Consider the following 19,403-nt stretch of genomic DNA (forward strand, 5'->3'; position numbering starts at 1 on the left):
AAAATCCTAGCGGAAGTGGGTGAAGGACTTAGAATATGACTGAGAGAGTGAGGGGCACCTGTGCTGTAGAGTCACTTAATATTTGCAAATGCAACTTTTTGGATGACAAGATATTTGGTATTTTTATTCTTAAGGTGTATATTGCATGTCCATGGATATAGAGGATGGATCTTTTTGTGTATATAAAAATAGCGTGTTGTTAATTTAAAGCATATAAATGGAGAGTTCCTTCTAAGTCAGCCCTGATTTACGCTCAGTAATGTTCCTAGAGGAAATAGTTTATAGCTACTTTGTATCTGAATGTTTAATAAGTTGTTGGCAAGACAAAGTTGAAAAAACATTGTAGATTATATTTACTGACCACTTTTTTCTTTATTTTCATTCTCAGTCACTAACTCAGCAATTCATAATTTCCATGGTTCTGTTTAACTATTCATCAGTGATTTTGGAGCAGTGAGTGAAACACATTATGTGCTAAATATTGATATTGGTAATGATATGCCAATGTATGATAAGACAGGACAGTTTCAGATGGACATGCAGAACATGTCAGAGTAGACTTGAAAGGTGTTAATATACATGTGTACTAAATGTTATTGCTTAAATCTTAAAAAAAAAAAATAAAAATTTCTTAAATCTTACTCATAATATTTCCCAGTGTAGAGAGTATGAATTTTTTCAAAGACTCTTGGGAAGCCTGTTTCTTTTAAGTTCATTTCAGACATGGGTTTGTGTTTCTTTAAATTAATGGGAAATAAGGACATACTTAAAACTAAGTGTGTATATGAAAGCTGGTGGATTGAGGTTATAGTTGTCAGATCTTGGGTAAAACTTCCATCGTCTTAAAAGCATCTACTTTTTATTATTTAGAGAGATGCTTTATAATAGGCTTTTACAGTGATTACCTTTGTAATCTTGTTGTTCCTCATATTAATTGAAGAAGATCTTTTCTGATAACCTTTAGCTGTTCAAGGTATGTTCCTAAAGCATCAAAGACTGAAGAAACTTAGAAAAGACATAATGGATCATCCTGCCTGTTTTTTTACCAGCGTAGAATTATTTCATTGAGAACATTTTTTATTGTTATGTCTACTTTAGTTTGTAAAATCCCATGTGAAAGTTTCCATATCTCTCCTTGGGAGACTATTTAACAGGCTAATACATCTCGCTGTCAGGAGTATTTTCCCAATACTCTCTTATGCTTAAGCTTTTTCTTTCCTTTATTTCTAGTTACGTCCTTTTTCCTTGATAGCTTTTACACATGTTAAATATTTATAGGGTTTTTTTTCCCTTAAGAAACTTTCTTCAGTTTATCAATATCTTTTTGGTTTGGAAAAACCCACCTATGACCTCCTAGACCGAGAACTACATTTACCTTCAAACCATATCACAGTCAGCGTCTCACCACAGCATTTTCTTCATGTTCTCTTTCTCAGGGTCTAAAGAACACAGGAGATTCCAGCTATGAGAAATCTGATAAGCAGCCTATTTTCATCAGTAGTTTGAGATAAATCCCTTTGCTTTCTTTCTAATTCTCGATGTGCAGTTCTTCTGGCTGTTGTGAGTGAGGATCCCCAACAGCTGCTTGATTCTTAATTTCTCACCTCTTGCTGCTCTGCTTCACAGAAAGCCTGCATACTGCTTAGTGTTTGTACTTCTGCAGCTTGCACTAAATTCACTTCCTACGTGTTAGGTGCATCTGTTGATGTCAGAACTCAGAATACTTCCCAGGAAACAGAAAGCAAGAGAAAGGAGGTTGAGTTTGCATAGTTCAGGGTTGCAGGGAGGGGTCCAGCCTGTGCCAGCTCAGAGCACAGGCAAGCCAATACATTCCTGGCACTGAGAGAACTCTGCTTCTCTGCGCATCCCTCCCCTCTGCAACAAAGCAATTGCAGTCTCCTGCTGCATGCTGGTGGATACTGGTGCTATATACACCAAAAACTACAGGCAGCTGGAAAGTTTTCTTTCTTTCTAATGCAACTTTTTTTTTGTTGTTATTAGTTATGAATGTTCTGGCTTGCAAGAAAGGGGAAGAAATTGAAATGGCTTAGACAGCTTTTGACTGTCATTTCTAGTTTGGTTTTTCTAAGGAAATGCTGCTTGTCTGTCAAACTTCTCTAATTACTTTTGAACACAAGGAATATTTTCACAGCTAAGTTTAGTGGTGGTAGAGATCCCATCCCACAGTGGCTTTGTGTGATGGCTTTGAAATCAAAAGAGGTACTTTTGGGTGTCCTGGCTGACAAGCATGGTGTGTGCCTCACAGCATCATGACTGGGTAGCACTGGAGCAGCCCAGGAAGGTTTTGAGGAGACACTGTAGGGAAGGAGGGCATGGATAGGGAGTTTGGTCGCTTATGAGTGAGTCACAAGGCAGAAAGTATTGGTTTTCTGCTCAAAGTACTTGAACCTTTCCTGAGGAGTTTTCAGACTGTTAGAGACTCAGTGCTTGTCTAATTGTTCTTCCAGAATCAATAGTTAAACTTGCATTGATTTCTGCTGACTTCACATGCTTAGGTTTCCAGCTGTACTGTGGAACTTGAGATCTTGGTGTTTCACAGAGGCTTACTTGCCAGAGCTGTCTGAAATATATTCCTGAAATACTGAGGACAGTTTCCCTGAAAAGCGTGCAGGGTGGAAACACCCCTCCAGGTGCCCTTGTAGCCACTGTAGGTGCTGCTACCTGCCAGGCTGCTGTTTGTCCATCCATTTTACAGAGAAAGCCTGTGCCCGGTGTGCTTGTTTCCACCTTTTCCCAGGTCTGCATCTCAGAATGGCCACTTGCTGCTATCCTTCTAATTTTGACTATTCCAAAGCATTTTTACTGGATATTTTAGCTGAGTTTTGCCTAAGATTATTTGCCAAAGAGAATTCTCTATTTTATTCCTTTTTATGTGTCTGATTTCTAGGTGCTATGTATATTTCTTTTTAACCTGCAGTGTTTTCTAAATTCACATCTTCCACAGCTCTTGACAACAAGATCTACTGCCTAATACACGTTAGTGCCTTTATTTCTATATTTAATTGTAAAGAGATTACTTTCAAACATATTTCTGAAACAGGTGTAAAGAACAATGTTTACTAGTAAGTTTCCCTTAACTTCTTTTCATTGAGAAAAGGAGTAAAAAAGAGTAATGATATTGCACTTCTGCTGACTACTCTGCTTGACTGATTCACAGGGTATTTGCTCTTAACATGTTGTAGGAGTTAAAAAAAAAAGCGTCAAACTTTTTTTTTGGCACCCAGCTACAGTAGATGCTGTTAGAAGAAACATATGGCCTCACACTAACAGTGTTAAAGCACTGCTGAAGTATTGCATGCATGACATTGACAAATTTCCTCTAGGCTTTTTGTTTTCTGTGCTATTAAGCATTCAAAGTCCACTATTTCATTACCACTGATGATACAGAGAGCCTTATTGACATTCTATCCATCTGTTCATAACATGCATTATTAAATGTGAAGCAACTAGTAGGTAGGAGTGCACTTGCCAGCTGTACAATGAATTCTCAGTAGTTTGGTGCCCTCTATAAATTTTCTAGTATTCTGCCAGTTTCTCAGCATAATTTGCAATGGGGATATATTTTTTTTTTAATGTTTCACATTGTACAGAGAAAAGTTGCTTCAAAAGAATTCTTTATTTTGTTATCCCTAATGTGAAATCTTTAGATATAGTTTCAAAAAGCCCAATAGTCTTTTAACGTACAGAGACTGTTGCTAGTATCAGATCTCACTAACCACAGTTTTTTTTATTATTATTATTATTGTTATTATTTTGGGGTTTTTTTGTGCTGCATTACCTATGAACAAGACAATGGGGCCCCAATGAGTCACCCTATTCATATATTTTTGGAACCCAAAGGAATTGGTTTGACTATTTACAGATTATAACAGTTGGTAGTTGAATGTTTTATTTTCATTCCCAGTTGGTACAATATGTTCACAGCTGATGCTAATGGCTTGCCCATTTGATATCACATATGGTCCACTATTTGGGTCTCCTAAAGCTTTCTTTTGTGGTCAAACTGTTTTAAAACTTGTATATGTTTAGGTTTGTTCTGTCTGCTGGAAAGGTGAATATGAAACTCTGAAACTGGTCAGCTTCAGAGTAACTCAGCAGTTCTGTTGTAAAAGATTCAAAGAATTTGAGTCTAAATGTCTCATTAAAATATTTTTATATAAAATTGAATAAAAACAAATGTCTTACAGCATCATGTGAAATTCTGAAAGAGATATCCTTTCCTCTCTCTTTGTCTTTGAAGCTGTTATTGAGTTACCCTCCAGTGTATACATGCCACTGAGCATCATGAGGACTGCTTTTGCTGGATGTTCAGTTGTATTGGAAACCAATTTATATATAATTTGTATTGCTTAAATCATAATTTGTATTTTCATTTGAATGTTAGTGTTCTGATAGGTTTTTGTGGAAAGATCTAAGGAAGTAAATATATTTTTCCTTTGGTTTCCAGAATAAGAGCATAGAAAAAGAGAACTAAAAGAATACAGATACAGAAATTAAAATTACAAGCCTGTCCAAAGTTGTTCTCCTATGATACAAAGTGTTTATACTGACGCTGAAACATAACTGATAAAGCCACAATCTCATAAAAATATTATTTCCAAAACCATTGCGTTACCCTCTGAGAGCTAAAATTCTCATTTATTTATAGGAGTACATCATAATAGCTCTAATTCCCTGAGAAGTGGGCATTGTATGATAATTAAGCAGGGTAGTACATTAATTGTCCTCCACTTCACCTTTAGATGTTTAACTCCTTATCTAGTCAACCAGCAAGCAATAATGCTCACTTATTTGTGCCTTACAGTTCAAATAATTATTTACCTAGGTAATTTATTTGAAATAAAGCAGAATAAGCATATTCACATGCAAGGGGCATTGCAATGGTCTTAGATTACCATTATTTAATACCATTCAGCTGTAGGATGTGGGTTTTATGGTTGGATTTTTCAGCCATGCAACTTTAGCTGAATAAGAGCAATGTGATTTTGCATGCAGGAATATTTCTCTAACTAATGGGACAGATTTAGCAGTTTTTGCCATGTGGCTTCTGCTTTCTGGTGGGCTCTCTCACTGATGCCTGTTAGGAGAGCGGGTACGTGTGTGTTGGAAGTGTTGTCTGTGCCTGGCACATCTGGCTCCTGGTGCTGGATTAAATGAGGCTTCTAGTGATAGGACAGAGGCTCTGGCTTGTTTAGTTTCAGGGGAAAAAGAACATGTTGCTGGTTTAGAGTCAGCCCTGGAAGGAGATTGAAATTAAACTGAAGTAGGAGGTTTTTCAAGTGAATATAGTCAATATTCAACTGGAGTGCTGAGGAAAGAAAAAAAAACGCAACTAAACCTGATATTTTTGCAAATTAAACTAACAGATGAGAAATAAAATTCTGCCTTCTACTATAAGCAGTTTCAGGGACTTAGAAAATGATAAGAAGTTCACTTGAAATATCTTTAAAAAAAAGGTCTAAGGAAATCAAATTATTAATGAATTATTGCAGGAATGGACTGTGTGCATGATGATGTGGTAAAAGGTATTTGTTAGACAGGTATTGGTCAAAATTCAGTGAAATTTTGGGTACTCTGACTGGACCCAAGAGAGTTAAAGGAGTTAGTGATGTCTTTCCCAATTTATTAGATAGAAATGGAAGATTATGCAAGAAGTATTTGGATTTATTGGACAGAGATTATATTCAGGAAAGGAAATATTTCTCTTAAGTAGCAGAACCAAGTGTTAGGAACTAGAAACAATACTGGTGAAAAATTATTTATGGGGTCTTATTAATAAACCACAAGCCCACAAGACACCAGGAGCAGTAACTTGTTTGATGGCAGGTATTTGTCAAAACAAGAGTGTTACAAGGCAAAAGTGGTCACAAATTGGGTATCCTGTGACATAGGCTATCATACAGCATATTCTCAGGAGTCCATATCCGTCAGATTTGGGGTGGCTAAGCCTGGTCTGAACAGACTGTCCTAGTCTGGGCACGGTGCTACACCTGTGTCAGCAGCACTGGCACATAGCTGACTATGGGAGAGCAGCAGGGCACTGCAGAGACAGCCCTACTGCTCATTGTGGAGGTGGTGTGTCTTGTGCCACCATCTCCAGAGGCAGTCACAGCATGCCCCTGTGTGCTGGACATCATGTCCTTCCCTGTGCTGTATTGACTCTGGCCTCCCTGTGACCTTGGGGCATTTGCTCCATGTTGCAGGATGCTCATGTAAAGTTGGATTTTGCAGGGATTTTGTCCGTGCCAAGGGGATTCTGTTGGAAAGAAGCGTTACACTGATTCTAATCTTTGACTAAAAAGTTAATTTCTGATTGATGCATGGAGAATGATGGACTTCCTGGAGGTTTTTTTCCTCATTTATTAATAATTCCTTATTGTAATTATGATCATCATTATCATCGTTATTGTTGTTATATCATCCAAAACATGTGAGTGCTCCATCAGAAGCATCTTCCTTCGGTGCGTCACTTCTCTCTGGCCCCGTGTGGCTGGGGTGAGTGGCGGTGTTGGGCACTGCCCTGCCCTCGGGGGCTCTTTAGCCCATCCAGGCCCCTGTGCCGCCTTAGCTAGAGGCTGTTACCCATCCCAGGCCAGTGATGAAGCTGTAGGCCAGACCCTTCCAAGAGCCGCCAAGATACAAACCTCACTCTCTGCCCAACAAATTATTTTCTTCCCAAAGCAATAAGATTTTTGTAGCTCTCCGCTACATACACTTTCTTCTTGTTTTGACAGGGAAAGAGCCTGAGGCTGGAGCTTGCCGAGAACACCATGTGGAAATGGTTTGCTCAGCTGCCATTGCTCAGCAGGGAAGGTGAGGGGTGGGATGGACTTGATGAAGCAACTTCATCTTGAAAAACAGTTGATTAGAAAAATACCATCAAATTGTAACTTATCAGCTCTAGATATATTTTAAGGAGTCCTCTCTCCTTAATGGGATTAAATTACATACAGTGTTAACCCAGCGTCTTCTGCAACAATCTAAATGAGTTGATAACGTGGCACTTCATTGCAATAATAATTCTAAAGTACTAGCAGGCTTGATGGGTCTTCAATAAATGTTTTATTATTTAGGAAAAATATACTCTACAAGTTGCAATGTGCCATGCTCATTCATGCTGTAAATCAACAAAGATCAGCAGACTGAATAGGGAAAATGAAAAGCTTATTTAGGAACTGACACAAGCTTTCAGATGAGCAGGAATGGCTGAAGTTAACTGCATTCATTTTTCTTTACTTGTCACAGTTGCCACTTGAATTTCACTGCTAAAGATTGTGGGTAGTTTTGCTTTATGAAATTATATCTATGAAAACAGTATTTGCATTTATATAGGCTTAGTTATAATAAAGTTAAACCTAGCACACCCCCTTGCCTCCACAAACAAACAAATCAACCAGCCAACCAGAAACCTCTGTGTTAAAATAATATTTATCTGTCAGTTTTCCTAGGTCTGAACAGGATTCAGCTAAACGGTCCCTGCTGGCTGCTTTAAAGGCCTGAAGCCTGTGACCATGTGAAATGTGAGAATGCAGAGCTTTGGCCATCCCTTTAACTTCAGCTCTCCTGTAAGGCTGCCTCTCTCCTCACGAGGGTAAACCAAGGGTTTTTTTAAAAATGATCTTGATGTGGGATGATTTAAGGCCCAGAGTGGGTGACAGGGGTGAGAGACTAGGAATTAATATGGTCCTCGTGGTATGGTTATAACATGCCTGAAATCCACTCCATTACCATCCTTTCATGTTCCCTAGCACCTGAAGACCCTTTCTTGAATTTTGCAGTGTGGAAAATGCAAATCCTGAATGCTGAACACTGGTTTCTCCTGAAAATGTTATGTGTTTGAACATGGAGTAAAATCCCTTGCAAACTCTTTATGCTGATGTCCTTAGAGAGATGTGACTTCTTTGGCTGATCCATGGAAGGAGAAACCAAGACAAGAAGACAGGTGAGTTAACTCATCCCATGCCTTTGTGTAGCCTTGAAAAGGACAAGGTTTTTTAAGCCAGCTTCAGAAATTATTCCCCTGCCCTGACTTACGCCGCAGAAAAAATGAAGAGAAGATGAAAATAGTTTTCAAAGGATTTACTGGGTGATGCCACGCCCCTGGTCATAGGTCTCCAAAGGGAAGAGCTGCTTTCTGTAGGGCAATTAAGCTGGACCTGCCCATTGAGGATGGCAGCAGGGACTGAGCATATGAGGAGAAGGCTTCAGGATCAGACCGGTATGATTGTGTACAAGCCTCTGACTGCAACACTACCCTGAGGAAGCAGCTCATGGATGGAGGGAACAGTAGGCAAAAAGCCAGCTAGCAGGTTTCTGATTAGGATTGTGCCTGCTGCTGTGTGTTTACTGGAATGTGTATTTATATTAACATGAACATTTATGTGTGTACGTCTATATACAAATGAAAGAGTTTTTGTTTCACTGTAGTTATCTGCATATTTCTTCCCATTTGTCGGGTGCTTGTGTCTGCCAGTGAATGGATACTTTCCTTGGCTGTGGAATTACTTATCTAACTACAAGATTCGCTGACTGTCTCAAATATCTGTTCTCAGTAGCTCAGTTTGCTTGGCTTAAACATACCATGATTTTGTTGTGGTGTCTACTGTGCCTACAGGAGAGGAGCCTAATCTTGTAGCCAGCAAAACTGGCTCTGTACTGAGAAGGCTGCTGAGACTAGAGCTTGGAAATTATGGAAATAGTATAGTTTTGCTGCAGGGGTTGTTCCACTGACTTGGTCTTGAGCCTCTTGGGTTGATCTGATGGCATCTCTGGTGTTGGCAGCCCATGGCTAGACGCAACCTCCTTGAGGCAGATGCTCTGCCCTCCAGTGAATGGTGGTGAGTTGGGTGTGTTCTTCCAGCTCCTAGGACTGCTGGCAAAACCCTGCTGCTGCTGGCTGCTGCTGGGGTGTTGCTGGCTCCTGTGGCTGGACAAAGCTGAGGCCTGGCCTTCACATCTTGCTGAGGAGGCTTCAGGACTCTTACCCTGAATTCCTCACTTTGAGTTTTAGGAATATACGTGATGTTCAAGAAACCCTTGGAAGTGGTGTGTTACCTTCCCCCATTCTTTTTGTCAACCAAGAAACTGAAATGACTTTGCCCCTTTGAAAATAATGAGTGGTTTGTATGTGAGAATAATATATGCAAAAAAACCCCCCAAAAATCAAAAAAAACCCCACCAAGATTTGGAGACCTGTTTTAGACTTATTTCAGATAGTTATCTGAAGCTGTTGTTATCGTAACAACTTTAAAAAAGCTAAGCATAAGCCAAAGACTCAAAAAAGTCGCTGAGATAATGCACAGTGAAAGGTTTTGAGTTTGCTTCACTGAGAAAAGTTTTGTTTCTTGAGCCAGCCATTTATATGCTTAGGAAAAGTCCAATTAAGATGACTGAATTGTAAGTGTCATAAAATAGAGAAGGCAGGGGATATTTAATTATAGCTGTGCTGCCAGGCACCAATAGAACAAAAGAAAAAATGTTCACCTAAAGCACAAAGTACTGCCTAATACATTTGCTGTAATAAAGAGACAATATATGGTCTAAACACACACTTCTAAATAGTTCAAAAAGCTGCACCTTATGATTTCCATGAAGCTGTTTTTCCAATTATCATCATGGTTTAAGAAAAAGTAGTATCATTTTAATATTGAGACCTTCAACTTTGGTCACAGGTTGAAGAAGAAGCATCATGCATTAAGCCAAAAATGTTGCCTGAGAAAATGGATTTGTGACCCAGAAGAATGTATAATTGATGTGTGTGGTTGTCTGAATGGTAGAATAACAATAGTAACCATTAGAGATGAGAGCTGGAACTAGTCAGGCAGTGAGGCAGGATGTATTTTATAGGTCATCTGGGCTCCATTCAGATCTACAGGTTGCTATTCCTTCTCCATACTTGAAAGCATTTAATAGATTATTACAAAAGGAAAAGGATGGTATGCAATAATGGTTTAAATTGAAGCTCTGAATATATATCACCACTGTGTGACTCCTAAATGAATGCTTCATTTTTAAAATTCTCCCATGACATACTTGAAAGTTTGCCAGAGCATCTACGAATTAAAACAATGAATTGACCAGCAGCAAGGGTAAAAGACTCTGAATAGTACGGTAGAAACAGTTGTTCTTTTCTGGGGCACAGACAATTACAAATAAGAAGCCCCCAAGAAAATTTGTTCCGAAGTCGTTTTCTATTCTCTTCAAGGCAGATGGACTGGTTTTGTTCTCTCTTGTTTCATAATGTTAAAATAAGAAAAAAATACAGAATTTTGGAAAGAGGTTTAACTGTCAAACAAAGCCAAGAGCACATAATAGTGAAGTCAAATTCAGATTCCCTTCTTGCCTAGAAAATGCTTCTTTCATATCAAAATTGATGCAAGTTAAAGGGTGGAGAATCTTTTGTGTTTTGTTTCACATGAACATTAAAGTTTTATTCCTGCTTTTAATGGGTAGTATTTTACAAGTGTAATGGAACATAATTTTACCAGGTTTCCCTAAGGGAAAGTCACGGCACGATTACATAGGCAGTCCTAGCTCATTTCCTATATTGCTTACAATATACATGCAAATATACTTATGTAACTCAAGTTAGAGGTAGATTGAATAGCATTCAGATAATCATAGAGCAGTGCAGATGCTGAAGAAAGTTTTGCAGGAGAAATATGCATTGAATGACTGGTCCCTTGCAGCCATACATGCCCCCAAGTAATGTTTTTCTGCAAGGCAGAAGATTCAGGTTGTGTCAGACGGAAATACCTGGCATGCATACGATTTGCCACTTCAGGATGAACAGGATTTTAGCTTATCTCTGTTGATAACATATCCCAGCGGGCAGTGACAGTGGTATATCAAGGGGATGGGGGCCCTTGTGGCTTGCAGTGTTCCCAGAAGTAGGGACAGCCTGGAAAGGGAGCCATCCTTTCATGGACAGAGCTCTTGCACCGTCCTCCAGGGTAATGGGCTGCAGGGTGGTGGGATGCAGAGGGGCCCCATGGGCATGGAAGGAGGTTTAAGCCACCTCAGGTAGAGAAGCACAGGTATCAGAGCTGGGAGTGTAAGGATGACAGTATGCTCTCCAAACTCCTTGCACAAGGAATTTTTCAGCTAGAGATTAAATAAATCTTTTAATTGTGAATAATAATGGTTTTCCACAATGTAGTGCATGCTGTAATTCTAGCGCTTTTGGTATAAAAAACAAGTAAAAATCTGTGTTTTAAGCTAGTATGAAGGGTCTTATATTTATGGGAATTGTAGGGGTGGTCTTTCTGGGGTAGCTTGTGCATTGATGAAACAGAGATCTGTAAGAAAAATGATCTCTTTCTTCTTATAGAGGATGATTGAACAATTTTAAAACATTTTACTAGCACATGTGCTAGATGTGCTTAGTCTCTATTTCATGAGCAATAGGTAGTCTTTTGCTTCTTTATTTATTTATTTATTTATTTTTTTTACTGCCAGACTCTCTTTTCAGATCTGACTCTTATTTAATCTGATGTGGCTCACCACGGAGAAACTATCCCAAGTTTTCATCTATGTGGTATGACAGCTTAGTGTACATAAAGCTAGTCTTGGTGCTGGTTATTTGGAGATGCACAGCGGAGACAATTGTAACCTGCTTGGAGTCAAAGCAAAAGCAGTTTCTAGAGCGCTCCTGCAGGACCACTGGCAGCTGCTGTTTCTGTGGCAGGTGTGTGGAGGTGTTGCTGTAGTTGGCATGTGGATTGCAGGTGTGAGACTGGCAGTGCCTCTGGCAGCTACTGCCTCTTTGGGTAGGCAGATTCCTTCTCATTCTTTTTAGAGAAGGTCAAGAATTAACAAAGGCATAATAAAAAATGAAGCTCAACATCTCTCTGTGTTAGATTTCTTTTAAACTTTTCCTCTGTCAATGTTAATATCTCAGATCCATAGGGAATAGCAATAGATAGGTTAGCACAAAATTTCTGTTGCAGGTATATGCCTGTATGTGCTGTGGAGAAAACTGGATAAAGACAACATTTGGAAAATTAGTTACTTTTTTTTTTGTATTGTAGTTAGAGCTTTTTGTTCACTGGCACATTTGAAGCCAAACTACCTTTTAGCAATTAAGAGGAATATTTGTTTAATGTATTTTTTCTTTATTTTGTTTGGATTTTTATTTGACACATCTCAATTACCTGCCAATACTCAGAAATATGAATTGTATCAATTTCATTTTAGTCAAGTGTAAAATTTATCATCCGGATAAACTAACATCAGAGTCAGTATCAGACTTAGGAAGTGTTTTTATTTCCTTGCTCATTAGTTAGCATTTCATCTGTGAGTGTGGGATGGATAAATTTCAGAGTGCATCTGATTTAACCTCTAAAAATGTATCTTGTCATGACTTAACTGCAGACAGCAGGTAAGTACCACTTAGTACCTAGCGGGACGGGGAGGAGAATCAGGAAAAAGGTGAACCTCATTAATTGAGATAAGAAGAGCTTAATAATTGAAATAAAGTAAAAAATAAAAATAATAGTAATCATAGGAAAAAGAGAGGGGTCTAAAGAAACACAAATGACACACAATAGAATTGTTCGCCACTGTCGCACCGATGCCCAGCCCATCCCCAAGCAGTGATCAGCAGCTCTTGGCCAACTCCCCCCAGTTTATTTACTGATGATGACATTCTGTGGTGTGGAATATCCCCCTGGGCAGCTCGGGTCAGCTGTACCGGCTGTGCTCCCTCCCAGCCTCTTGTGCACCTGTTTGCTGGCAGAGCACGGGAAACTGAAAAAGCCTTCGTTTAGAGCAAGCACTACTTAGCAACAACTAAATCAGCGTGTCACCAGCAGTATTCTCATACTAAATCCAAAACACTGCACTGTATATGCTTGGAAGAAAATTAACTCTCTCCCAACTGAAATCCAGGTACCTCAGGTCAGTGATGTGGGTGCTCCAGTGCTGTGCTAGCCCATCTCAGGCAGGAAGACAAAAATGCCTTCCATCCCAAATTCTTCCCATGAGAATGCCTTGTTTGTGTATCTTTTCATGCTTAAGAAGATATTTCCAGATGGACTGCGATACTGAATTAAAGTTTTGCTTCTTTGTTTGATTTTCAAGTTTAGCAACATGATCAGCACGGCAGTCAGTGATCCTGTCAGGTGTCTCAGGTTCTGCACCTGTTGCTGGAATTTTCATCCGCAGTATAAAAGGGTGCCTCTGGTTTTGCTGTTTGTAAAACAATTTTAGCTGTTTTACATAGGACATTTGTAAGCCAAATAAACTGGTAATGTGGTTTAATGTCAGCAGAAATTCGGTAAAGGAGCCTTTTGGTTAACCAAGGCTTGTTCCATTTTTAGGAAAATTCATATAAATTAAGGATATATGTGAAGTAAGTGCACCAAGCCTACAGTGCTTTAAGCTCCTCTGTGGATGATCTAATTCGAAAGGAAAATGGCTCTAGTTCATGGTAGCTTAATCCTCTTTACAGTAAAGTCAGACTACTTTACCTCTCAGTGAGAATATCCACAGAGGGATTTAATGCATTTTGACTTACATGCATTATCATCTTGGGTTTAGTTGGTTTATCTCAACTTCTCTGGATGATCTTTTGTAGAAAAACCACAGACACAGATATCTAGTGCTAGCTTATTTAAAGCATAGTCATGTAGTCATGTCCTTAATCTGATACGGGTTTTAGTGTAACCATGTTAAATGATAAGTGAGAACCACTTTGTTAAGGGTTTCATATACATTCTTATCCCAAAGGATAACAAAGGTAGTTCTTTATTTGTGACTGCGCTTCCCAGAAATAATTTAAAAGCTTCAGTGTAAGTGGTTGGCATCTGCTTGTATCATGCCTGTGACCTTTCAGCCATAATTACAAATTCTGGAATTTGAAGCTGAGGCTCAACAAAATATTTCAGATTACTCTTATCTCTGTATGTCTTCTGTGCTGTTTTGCAAGCCAAAGATAAAAGGATACAATACTTTGGAGGATCTTCAGCTCAAATGGTTGTAAAGTCAGCAGAGTGCTGGAAACACCTCTCATCTTCTGTGGAGAGATTCAATCCTATACCTGATGGGAAGAAAGGGAGGAGAAAACACTGACTAGATCTTTTTCCAGTCCTTGAAGCAGTTTTCTTTGAGAGAATGACATTTTTCAGGCCAGACAGTTGGCAAGGGTCTACTGGACAAGATAGAGCTGGAAACATGCAATGCTGTATGGTGTCATCAGAACTAAAGATTATGAAAGCTTTCTGAACAGATTTTCACCCCAGAAGTAAACAGAATATGCCAGGGATGTCCCACAGTAATGACAGTTGCTGTTCCAGCTCAACTGATTCAATTGGCCACATTGCCTTTTATCTAAATTCCTGTTTTCATCACATGACAGGAGGTGCAGAAAGCACTAGGAGAACTACGCCACAACAGGAGTAATGAATTCTTTGCAGACTTTTTCGAACCTTTTTTTTCTGCAGCCTTTTTTGAGTAGTTTACTTTATAGCAACTTTGGCTTGAAGCTGAGGGTACTAACAAAGCTGTTATATGAAAGCATTATTGGTTTTTGAGGAATTAAGCCTATGCTTGACAAGTTCAAGTTTGCTGTGTCTTATGTTATTTTTTATTTTAGCAGTGTTTGTGTACCATGCTTTTGTGAGTTAATGCATAACAACTCAAGTCAGTTAAAAGTCTGTGGCATTAGTGAAACTGTGAACCACATAAAAGACCAAATTGCTTTTTCTCTTTCTGTAATTGCCACTAAAATAAAAGCTGCCTTTACTGTAAAATTTTTCAGAGTTAACCCCTGCAGAGCTCCCAGGCTGATGAGGGAGAAGTGTAATTAAGGGTGTGTAGAAGGGGAAGAACAGAGGACTACCTGTAATTAGGGGTGCTCAAGGGCAGTAGAGGGCAAAACTTGCAACCACGCATCCCAGGTCCCAAATGAAATGCAGTGTAATGAACAAGGGTCAGCTGGGATCCTCAGCACAGCAGCTTTGGCAACCCTGCCCTGCTTGCATCCTTTCCAATAGCCCTGCTGGACATGGCAGGGAATGATGGGAAGGGCACAGAGTAGATAGTTGTGACTGCAAGCAAGAAGAAAAAGGGAATTGATTTTTTTTTGTATGTTCTTTATGGCCACAGTTTTGAACAATATTATAAATACTGTGAGATGGGAGGGCAGGTGGGCACCTTACACCTGTCTGTGGGCAGAAGTTTCAGCCAGCAGAGTAATGGAAGGAATGATGGACGTGCAGTATTTCCTGTGCGATAGGTATGCCTCCATCCTGGTAATTATGCCATCCTTATATCAGTCCTAAATATAAACAAATCTCCTTTTTCAGAAACAGCAGGAATGTGTGCTTAAGTATAATAAGAAATAATTAAGTATAATAATTCACTGTGTACCAAATGTGGATAATGTAATACATTGCAAAAGCTAAAAAGAGCACCCACCAGAGGTATACAGTCATTGAATTGGTTTTATAAATCTAGTTTTGTTTTTAGAATGTAATAAAAATGCCATATCATTACTATCTGAGGGACTGTCTTTACTAGGGAGATTGTATATACTTCTTTATGGTATTCACTTTGTCAAACAATCCAAATACTACCACTGATGATGAATGCTTGCCCTGCTTTTGGATTCCTTAATGATTTGTCCTGTTTTATTGGGTTTTTTTTTTTTTTCCTTCCTATTAGAACAGAATAATAATTTTGAAAACATGGAAAATAACAGATTTTTAAAATGTCTTAAATATCATTTTGTCTGGATAACGGTTTGAACTGACTAATGCGCTGTTTTTAAAAAGGTTGCTAATTATCTGAATTTCACTGTGGTTTAATAAGCAGCATCTAAAGTAGAACATGGGAGGTGGTGCTTATTACCTGCCAAGGAAAATGTTGTCTTTTGAGGAAGATAAGTTATGTCAACCAATTTATAGCCTGATTTTAGATCTCCAATACCATTCCCTTTCAAGTCTTGGTGGGCAAAGGTGATTGAGGCTTAAGTGATTAAGAGAGTGGAGAACAGAGGTATTAATGCCACGACTAACCCTGGGCAGGTCTGAGAGCCATCAGTATCCTGGGTGCTTGCAGTGAAAGGAAATGGCTCTCACTGAGCATTGCAGCCAGCAGCTCCTCACAGTTTGAGAAGAAATTAAACCACGTGACAGTGTCAGTATTTCTGTTAAATTGTGCTCTATCTCAGTGCTGTGCCTTCTTTGTTGTCCTTGTTAGCTGTTTTAATAAATGGACCTTGTAATTCTCTTTGAATGTATCTGATAGCTAAAGGAGCTGGTACAGGGGAGCGGTCATTTGTTATGGACAGCTCTGCCCATAGCAGCTGCATGCATAGAAATGCTGGAATTGCCTTAATGAGGTGGCACTTTTGAGCTGGAAGTCACTAAGGTCAGCAGAAAGGTGGCATTTAATGTCCACTGGATGAAACAGAACAAGGTTGAATCCTTACCTTAGGTTAGACCTGATAAAGTTTCTGTAATCCAGTATAATAATTTTCTTGCCTGCTCTGTCAATTTCCAAGCATTTTTGTTCTTCCTCCAGTGGGTGAGATGCAGAAAGCGGGTAGCCAGGATAGGTGCAATTATGTAATAGTTAATGTTTTAATGATTATTTCACTTTCACAAAGGTGTTCTGGGCAGCTTCTGTTTAGAAATGGCAAGGAGTGTATAAATGTATTTTTGCTTTGTAATGTAGGGGAGTAAAATGAGACATTCATATTCCATTAACAGGATTACGGTCTAAAAGTTATTTTGGGCATCTTTATTATGGTATCCACAATAATCTTGAATGTATTAGGCAAAGGAGAAAAACTAATCTGCAGGTCATAGGTAAATTAATTTTAATTGAGTCAATTCATGAAAGTTAAGCCAAGAAGAAGACAAAAAAAGACTTTTTATTAATTATTTCGATAATTTTGTGATAAGCACACAATTCCAGTCAGTGTAGTGGTACTGTTTAGTCTTTCTGTAGTCCAGTTTATTTTTCCATGGCATGGACACACTCACATAGGTACCAGTACTGTGGTAGGCTTTATTCAGTGTATCAGGTGCATCTGTGGAAATGGTGTGAGTGAGATTCAATGAGCCCCATACACCAAAATGAATTCCTTCAGGCGTTCAAGAAGGTATGATAAAAACATTATCAGAGGCTGAACATTGTTTTCCAGAAAAACCATCGTTTATGACATTCTAATTTTCAAAGCATATTTACAAAACAAACTGCAGAGAAAACCTGCAAACAAATGTTGACCATTCTAGGAAATAGTAAAAAGCAGGGACCACATAATTTTCTAATTTTCATTTCCTTCCTGTTAGCTTTTAACTTTTGACTCGTGTCCAACTATCTCTGTTTCTCTCATTGCTGTCCCATGGGAGTGAGTGGCTCTGGCATGGCTCCCTGTGCTGTGGCCATTTGCTGCTCCAGAGGTGCTAATTGTCCTTTCCTCTCATAAAGTCTAATTGATCATATAATAACTTCAATGCAGACCACAGCTTTCCAACATGCTTTTGCTGCAGTTTGAAACCTGTGTTTCAGACCTAAAGAATGGCTGCTTTGTTTGTGTATTTCCCCCCCAACTCTAATAGTTGGTCTCATAAAAGATATTACTTCTCTCTATAAACCTTGACTGTCTAGCTGCATTTGTGTTCTTTGGGGGCAAGCAGGAAAACCTCCTCAAGCCTCGAGTCTCCTTATAGCAAAAAACTGTAGCCATTGAATTATAGTTTTAAACATTAAACTACTTCATTGACCCCATTCTACTGAATTTGAACATACACTGATCTTAAGAATGAAGCAGAAGGATTCCCAAGATTTTCCAGCCTGATGCTGGTTTGAGTGATCTAGAAAATCCAGAAGTTCCATCAGAGAAGTGCTTGAACACTTTGGCCATATTTTAGTGGGAGGCTGTGAGAGACATTAAGAGTCCTGTTCAGATTTGGGGACCCCAACTCCAGCTGGGGCAGGAGTCCCATTGTGGCAGGGCCAGCACTGTCCCAGAGAGGCCAAAAGGCATATAGGGTGGCTGGGGACAATCTGTGCAGCGCTGATGCCCAGCCCTTACCCTGATGTGCCACCTGCAGGGAGATGGGAGCAGGGCCATGTCCATGGCCGTCCCCAAGGTCACCAGTCATGAGAATTGTGGCTTTGCTTTTATATACATGTTTTTGCATTTGGCCATAGTGCGTGGCACAGACCACCTACTGCATCTCTGTTCATGGGCATGATTTCTTAGTGGGAAGTTGACTGTGATGTCCTTTGAACAGCTCTTAGCCTTTGGGTGGAAATTCCTGGAGGAGCAGGTTTCCTGTTACTATTTCTAGGCGATTCTAGCTAGTCAACATTGCCAGGTGAAAAATCTCTGTTTCTTCAACCAGACAATAATATATGATGCAGCAAACTAAGAGTGGGTCTGAACCCATGCTAGGGCAACCTTCTGGGTCATTCAAAGCAGTCAGACTTTAGCATACTGAAACTGGTAGTTTGGAATGTGCTTAATCCATCCATATTTTTTTCAATGTGACTTTATCAATTGGTTGCCTTTAACTTCTGACAAGAGATATTGATGTAAGAGATTGGTGAAGTTTATGACTCATGAAGGTATTTGCTTCACTCACTTGCAATTTCTAGTGCAAATGTGTAGTCAGCCTGCACTCAATTGAGAAAGAAATGGCAGTGTACAAAGTAAGTAGAGCAGATTAATTAAATTGGCTGTTCTTGTTAACTCTTTCTGCTACTATTAGAGCTAGCAACATTACATAAGATTAAAAGGTGACAAGAGAACGAATTGTGATTTCTCATTGCTGTAATATGTTGTTATGGGATAGTCTAGACTGATACTTATTTAATTCAAAACATAATTAAACATTTATATAAATAAGTGTTCATTATGTTAAGAAGCATTAAAACATGGCTATAATCACTCTTTAAGTAACTGGCCAGCCACACAACGTTGTGTTGACTGTTACTCTTCATTAGACAGTTTTCTTTGTGGGTTTTCTAGCAGCATCGTTGGCGTGTGGTGTCTGATGGGAGGTGGTGAGCAGAGAGCCCCAAGCCATGCAGCACAGTTCCCACCTGCCTCTGCAAGGGGCAGTCCTGACACCTAGCTCTGCTCATGCTGTTTCACATCTTCCCGTATTTGTGGCTGCTGTGTAGAATTAACAAGTATGTTCCTAATTCCCCAAACTTACTAATTCACACTTTTCATAGAAATGCTTCTTGTCACTAAAAGCATGAGAAAAGATGATTTAAGACACTTAGACCTTCTCCTCACTCCTAGCTGCAGTGTGGATGCTTGGCTTTCAGCTCATGCTGGTCCCACTGAATTGCGGGGTGAAACGTAGGTATGGAGGGGCTGAACTTCACACCTATTGATACCGGGAAATAGACAAAAATGTAAA

At 39.3% G+C, this 19,403-nt stretch overlaps 1 long non-coding RNA gene across 8 annotated transcripts in view; it reads left to right on the forward strand.

Moving 5' to 3' along the window:
* LOC120756870 (uncharacterized) overlaps positions 1–19,403 on the forward strand; it is a 150,312-nt gene that overhangs the window by 92,013 nt on the left and 38,896 nt on the right. For 7 of the 8 annotated variants that reach the window (XR_005702258.1, XR_005702263.2, XR_005702259.2 and 4 more), the window contains 3 exons: positions 6,756–6,834; positions 7,461–7,612; positions 7,800–7,963. This is a non-coding gene — a long non-coding RNA (uncharacterized LOC120756870). The remainder of the gene's footprint in view (positions 1–6,755; positions 6,835–7,460; positions 7,613–7,799; positions 7,964–19,403) is intronic. The other variant, XR_005702266.2, reaches the window with a different exon arrangement.

Source organism: Hirundo rustica, chromosome 9 (assembly GCF_015227805.2).
Source record: "Hirundo rustica isolate bHirRus1 chromosome 9, bHirRus1.pri.v3, whole genome shotgun sequence".
NCBI lineage: Eukaryota > Metazoa > Chordata > Aves > Passeriformes > Hirundinidae > Hirundo > Hirundo rustica.